This window comes from Triticum dicoccoides, chromosome 3B (genome assembly GCF_002162155.2).
Source record: "Triticum dicoccoides isolate Atlit2015 ecotype Zavitan chromosome 3B, WEW_v2.0, whole genome shotgun sequence".
In the NCBI taxonomy this organism is placed as follows: domain Eukaryota; kingdom Viridiplantae; phylum Streptophyta; class Magnoliopsida; order Poales; family Poaceae; genus Triticum; species Triticum dicoccoides.
In genome coordinates, this window is record NC_041385.1 from 851,406,032 (window position 1) to 851,413,286 (window position 7,255).

A 7,255-nucleotide genomic window follows, 5' to 3' on the forward strand; every position below is an offset into this window, starting at 1 on the left:
CTTTAAAGGCACGGATCAAATATGCATGCGACCGCTTACCCAGCCCCGAGGGTTGTTCATGGAAAATCCGTTCAGAGGATTCGTGCGGAGGAAGTCCTCCTTCTCCCCCTTGTACAAGCCGGACAGGATCTTCACCAGATCGTCGGCCGAGCCAGGTCCCTTGCGGCCGTGACGGGTGGCGTCATCGTCTCCGTTGAAGTCCCACATGGGGTAGCCCCTATATTGGAGCGGCTGCACCCCATGCATAATGCATGTGGCCATGACTCCGATCATGGTTAATCCGGAATGGGCTAGCAGCCGTATCCGGCCCATCAAGTAATGGACGCTCCTATCATCTTCTTGTTGAGGGCTCCGTGGGCGCCAACTTAGGTGTTTCTTCAGAGGAGCATTGCTGAACTCCGGAAGGCCGATCCGGACTGGATCCGGCAGCGGAGCGTCCTCCATATAAAACCACTTCGAAGGCCAGTCTTCGGACGCCTTCTTCAGGGTCCCGGACAGGTATCCGGTCCCGGCGATGCGCCATATTTTGGCTCCGCCCACTTGATATATCGACCCCTCGCGAGAGCGGGGCACGAGGCAAAACAGCCTCTTCCATAGCGCAAAATGGGGCTCAATGCCCAAGAACAGCTCGCACAGAGCTGCGAAGCCCGCGATGTGCAAAATGGAGGCGGGTGTAAGGTGATGAAGCTGGAGTCCGTAGAACTCCAGGAGCCCCCGGAGAAACGGATGTATAGGAAATCCGAGTCCCCTTATTAAGTAGGAGACGAAGCACACCCGCTCTCCTTTGGAGGGATTGGGGGTGCTCTCCGCCTGCTTCCCACCCTTGTAGGTGGCCAGTCTGGCTCGAACCGGAACCATGAAGGCCGGGGGAAGATATCCCTCTGCTTGGAGCGTTACTAACTCGCTGTGTGGGACTGAGCATCTCCTCCAATCTCCTGGCTTAGGGCTGGGAGCGCGAGAAGAGGAGCCGCGTCGACTGTCCATGTTGTAATGGGTTTGGTGTCAGATGCGCCTCGATGAGTACTTGCGGAAGGAGGATGGTGTGATTTGGATCTGGATCCTCGCCTCTCTTATAGGCAGCTTATTTGCGCAGCTAGGGGGTAAAACATAAAAATACCCTGGCTTTTCGCATTCGTACGACGCGTGGAAGAAGGCCATTATTGGACGCGGAAGCCAAGGAGCGCAACATTTATGAAGCAACCGAACACTATCCGGTAAACACATGGAGCATGAAGAAGAACCCGCCTTGCAAACGCCGAAGACAACATACGCGCTGGATTCGTGGTTATTGAAGCCTGGTTCGGGGGCTACTGAGGGAGTCCCGGACTAGGGGGTGTCCGGATAGCCGAACTATCATCATCGGCCAGACTCCAAGACTATGAAGATACAAGATTGAAGACTTCGTCCCGTGTCCGGATGGGACTTTCCTTGGCGTGGAAGGCAAGCTTGGCGATACGGATATGTAGATCTCCTACCATTGTAACCGACTCTGTGTAACCCTAGCCCTCTCCGGTGTCTATATAAACCGGATGGCTTTAGTCCGTAGGATGAACAACAATCATACCATAGGCTAGCTTCTAGGGTTTAGCCTCCTTGATCTCGTGGTAGATCTACTCTTGTAACCCACATCATCAATATTAATCAAGCAGGACGTAGGGTTTTACCTCCATCAAGAGGGCCCGAACCTGGGTAAAAACATCGTGTCCCTCGTCTCCTGTTACCATCCGCCTACACGCACAGATCGGGACCCCCTACCCGAGATCCACCGGTTTTTACAGCGACAAGGGCCGTCAGTGGCGCGGCAACCACGCCAAACTCCTTGACAAACTTGCGGTAGTACCCCGCAAGGCCGAGAAACCCCCTGACCGCGCGCGTCGAGCGTGGCTGCGGCCATTCGGCCACTGCCTGGACCTTTTCCGGATCCATGGCCACTCCTACAGCGGAGATGGTGTGACCCAGGTATGAGATCGACTCGACGGCGAACGCGCATTTGGATCGCTTGACGAAGAGCCGGTGCTGGTGCAGGACGGTGAAGACGGTGCGCACATGTCGGAGATGGTCAGCCCACGTCTCGCTGAAAATGAGGATGTCGTCAAAGAAGACGAGAACAAAGCGGCGCAGGAACGGCCGTAGCAGATCGTTCATGAGGGCCTGGAACGTCGCCGGCGCGTTGCAGAGGCCGAACGGCATCACCAGGAACTCGTAGAGGCCGTCGTGAGTACGGAAGGCGGTCTTCGGGATGTCCTCCGCACGCATCCGCACCTGGTGGTAGCCGGAGCGCAAGTCGAGCTTGGTGAAGAAACGAGCGTGCCGGAGCTCGTCGAGGAGTTCGTCCACCACCGGGATCGGAAACGCATTCTTGACGGTAATGGCGTTCAGGGCGCGGTAGTCGATGCAGAAGCGCCAGGACCCGTCGGCCTTGCGGACTAGCAGTACCGGCAATGAGAATGCGGAACAACTCGCTCGGATGATGCCCTGGGCGAGCATGGCGGTGCACTGACGCTCCAGCTCGTCCTTGTGCACGGCCGGGTAGCGATACGGACGGAAGGCCACCGGGGCGGAACCGGGCAGCAGGGTGATGCCGTGGTCGCGGCTGCGGGGTGGTGGCACGCCGGAGGGTTTGGGCGAAGATGCCGTCGAACTCGGTGATGATGGCGTCGAGGAAGTCGGGGCCGCTGCATGATTTCAGGGCTGGTCCGTCCGGTCCTGCAATGCCGTGCCAGCACACCCGTTGGCCCCTCCGCCAGAATGTCATGGAGAGGGCGCGGAAATCCCACAGGATCGGTCCGAGCGTCGCCAGCCACTGCGTGCCTAGGACGATGTCGTAGCCCGCGAGCGGCAAGGCGAGGAAATCCTCCGAGAACTCCTCTTGGTCGATGCGGAAGGGCACGACGCGGTACGCGCCCTGGCACGGAACGCGCTCGCCGTTGGCCAGCGTGACGTGCATCTTCTCGGTGGTGGGGGATGGTAGCGTAGCACGAGCGGTCGCCTCCTCGGCGATGAAGTTGTGGGTGGAGCCTGAGTCGATCAGGGCGAGGAGGGAGACACCCCCGCGAGTGATATGCATCTGCATGGTCTCGCTCGTGCGCACGCCGGAGATTGCGTGGAGCGAGATCTGAGGGTCGGCCGGCGATGCATCAGCAGTGGCGGAGGCCGTGTCGTCGTCGTCGTCGTCCGGCGCTAGGTCGAGGAGAAAGATGCGCTGGCACACGCGGTTGTGGCCCCTGCCAAACTTCTCATTACAATTGAAGCATAGGCCCAGGCGACGGTGTTCCTCCATCTCCGTCTGTGACAGATGTTTGATTGGGCGCCCTTCCGGCAGACTGGGGGCATGCTGGGGTGCGGCTGGTGGAGCCGGTGCGGGGGGCGCGAGGCGTGGTCCCGGCGTCGGCAGGATGCCCTTCTGCAGAAAACGCACCGGTGGCGCGGAGGTGAGCGCGCACTGGTCGCGCAGCTCCAATTTGCGGGCGAGGCTCATGGCGACGGCGAGGGACTGCGGGTTGTGGATTTCCACGTCGAGGCTGAGGGGTGGCTGGAGTCCCGCGGTGAAGATCTGAACCTTCTGTGTCTCGGATAAGGTGCCTGCCCGGGGAAGGAGCGCCTCAAACCGCTCCTTGGGAGTCGACGATGGACGCCGTGCGCTTGCACGCCATTAGTTCGCCCAGCGGGTTAGCGCGCAGAGGTGGCCCGAAGCGGAGATTGAGCAGCTCGGTGAAGCGGCGCCACGGAGGTGTGCCCTCGTCGCGCTGGACCTGCATATACCACAGTTGGGCAGTACCCTCGAGATTGTATGACGCCATCCACACCTTCTCCTCCTCGGTGATCCGTTGTTGATGGAAGAAGGACTCGCATCTGTTGATGAATGCGAGAGGATCAGACTTGCCGTCGAACTTGGGGAAGTCCATCTTCTGAAACTGGGGCGGCCGATCATTGTGGTGCTGCCCATCATGGCCTCCGTCAGCGCTCGACGAGGAGGAGGACTTGTCCTTCTGGAGTGCGGTGACGGACGACTGCAGGGACGCCACCGTGGAAGTCAAGGCCTCAATCATCTTGGCCAGATCAGCGGTGGTAGGTTCTGCCATGCCGGAAGTGACGAGGCAGCGGCGGATGGTGGCGATGTAGGGGAGCTTGGCGCGGACGTAGGGGTGGAGGCGGGCTGCGGATGGAGCGTGGACGGGGAAGAGGATCGCCTGGAACCTGATACCAAGTTGTCAAGGGCCTCGGCGCCCAAGACAGCAGGACCTCGACTACGTAGTTCGTAGTCTCGGTTGATAGGAGCGCTAGGGTTTTTGCCTAACTGCTCAATGGCGCGGGAGAAGGAGGATTAGGAATAGAGGAAGAGGTAGGAGATAATGATTTCTTGCTTGCGTCCAAGGGTGCAGGTTACAGGATATATAAAGGCCTTATGGGCTTCTAACAAACTAGGAAACTAACTATGCTTCTAACAAACTAGGAAACTAACTATTTCTGGACTCTAGGAACCAATGCAGGATCAGGACTCCCTGTCCCGATCACGCTTCGCCAGCCATGGCCGGCCGCTGCTGGGCACGCGACCCGCGCCTGTACGCAGCGCCCCACATGACAAAAGGAATATGAAATACTAATCAGACAGCCTGACTTGAGATGTTATTCATTAGAAAAAATAATTTATTTTACTTCTAATTTTCTTGAACTGTTAAGTTGCTAACTTAGCAAAATAAATAAATGTTAAGTTGTAATCATAATATTTCGTAAATGTATTTCTCTTAATGTTTTCGCAGCAACACGCGGGAAATCATCTAGATAGGACCGGAGTGCATGATCAACGAACGACGAGCGGATGCAGTCTAAAGACGTGCAAAATATAGGAAGAATTTCCTTTCTTCATCCAACGACGGGAGCCGCTCGTTAGATTTGACTTGATCGGTCGACTAACCACTCCAGAACAGTACTAGTACATGCATGCTCTGTTTCAAATGGGCCGCTCAAACACAAAACAAAAGGCCAGTGCTACAAATTAACTGGATGATAAGGACTTGAAAATAGCGCCACTTGGAGGCGAGTCAGCGATAAATTCAACTTGGGGTTAGGCGATTTCCCAACCGCCGTCCCTCAAGGTCGCCCCAAGACACCGACTTTTGAAAATCAAATCGGCCAAAGTACGGCCAAACACGTACAAAACAAGGCGATTTCATTGCAAATTTGTGCAAAGACGAGAACACAATTTAAAAGAAAAACTTAAAAACTACTACTACGCCGATACTAGAACTACTACTACGCCGCTACTCGCCGATGCCGCCGCCGCCGCCGCCTTCTACATGCCGAGGAGCCTATAGAAGTTGCCCGTCGCCGTCGTCGCCCCCGCCGTCGCCGCCATGCACGCCGCCACCATCGCCGCCATGCACGCCTCCGCCGTCCCAGTTGCACCTATGCCCTGGGTCGCCGTGCCGCACGGGGTTGGACGGCCCGAGCGCGTCCCCTTGTCGCTGTCGAGGATGACGAGGCCGCCCACCTCGCGGCTGCGGCGACGGGCCGCGGTCGCCTCGAGGGCACGGCGCTGGCACGCCATCTCCTCGCTGTTGGCCATGGCCGCGTGCTTCGAATTCAGCCCTGGCTCGGTCTTCGGCCTGACAAGGCGGCACTAGTAGAAAAAGGACCTAATATGAGACACATTAGTGCCGGTTTGGTTTTGAGCAGGCACTAATGTGTCCAATAGTACCGGTTCCAACGGCTAGCCGGCCGTTCTCATTAGTACCGGTTCGTGGCGAACCTATAGTATCGGTTCGTGCCACGAACCGGTACTAAAGAGGGTGGTGCCAGGGTGTTGTCAGTCTGGGTCCCGTCCAGCACCTTTAGTACCGGTTTGTGGCACGAACCGGTACTAAAGGTCGACGTACATAAACCCTTCGTCCCCCCGAGCCACTCTGTTCTTCCCCTTTCCCCTCACTTCCTCTGTTCTTCCCCCTCTCTCCTCGAGCTCCTCATAAATTTTGCCCAAAATTTGTCAAGATTTGAAGGGCCCCATCCATTCAAATGATCACAAAGGTTAGCAACTTTGTCCTTTCAACTCTCATTGCTAGATTAGCTCTTGCAATGCTTTGTATAGTGATTAATTTGGGAGGAATAATTATATTTGCTAGTATTTGATTTATATGCAATTTGAGCACAAAAATAACACTTAGTTTGCATATGTAGGTGTGGTTTACTTAGTGCCTTCTAAATCTCCGTCGTAACCACCGTCGATCGCCCGCACCGTCCCGTCGCCGGCACCACCTTCTGGTGAGGCTCTTGTTCATGAATGTTTTACATTACCAAATTGATGTTTATGTGATTTGGATATATAGTTACTCGTATAATTATCTTACCCGTACGTTGTTTGTTATACATAGTGCCATGATTTTGATATCCATCCCCGTCGGCCCTCGTCCTTGTTATGATTCGGATGTGGTATATTCTATTTTAAAACTAGTTGTTGCATTTCGTGTTTATGACAAATTATGCCCATCAAGTTGACATAGATATTTTTATCTAGGAGGTATGTGAACCGGAAATTCCAACCGACCCTATTGTCGAGAGGTTAAATTTAGTTGAAAGAGAAAACGAGTATTTGAAAGAAAAGTTGAAAAGAATTGAGGGGGAGAAGATGGAATTAGAGTTGCATGTTGCCGATGTCGTCGATGATCACAACATCAAGATGGAGAAAATGAGGTTGAAGATTAGAAATATTAGAAAATATGCCATTGATAGTGTGGCTTGGTATCATTATGCTGTTGGATTAATTGTTACCTTAGTTGCGATCTTCATCGCATTTGTTTTTGCATTTAAATTCTTTAGCTAGAGAGTTATTTGTATGTTGCATTTAATTAAGTGTTGTATATGAACTTTATGTATGAACTTTATGTATGAACTTGTATTAATTTGGTATATTCGGTGTTGTGTAATGAAGATGAGCCGACAATGGATGTATGATGACAGATGCTCTCCCGAGTTCATTAATGGCGTGCATACTTTTCTGCATGCCGCTGAGGCAAACAAGCGGGCGGATGGTTTTATGCCTTGTCCATGTGCTGGCTGTAAGAATGGTCACAGTTACTCTACGTCAAGAACCATTCACGTCCACCTATTTGAGTCCGGTTTCATGCCCCACTATAATGTTTGGACCAAGCACGGAGAAATAGGGGTTATGATGGAAGACAATGAAGAAGAAGAGGACGACGACGGCTATCCTGGCCATGGGTTCCCTGAATACGATGATACAACAATGGGGGAAGAAGCT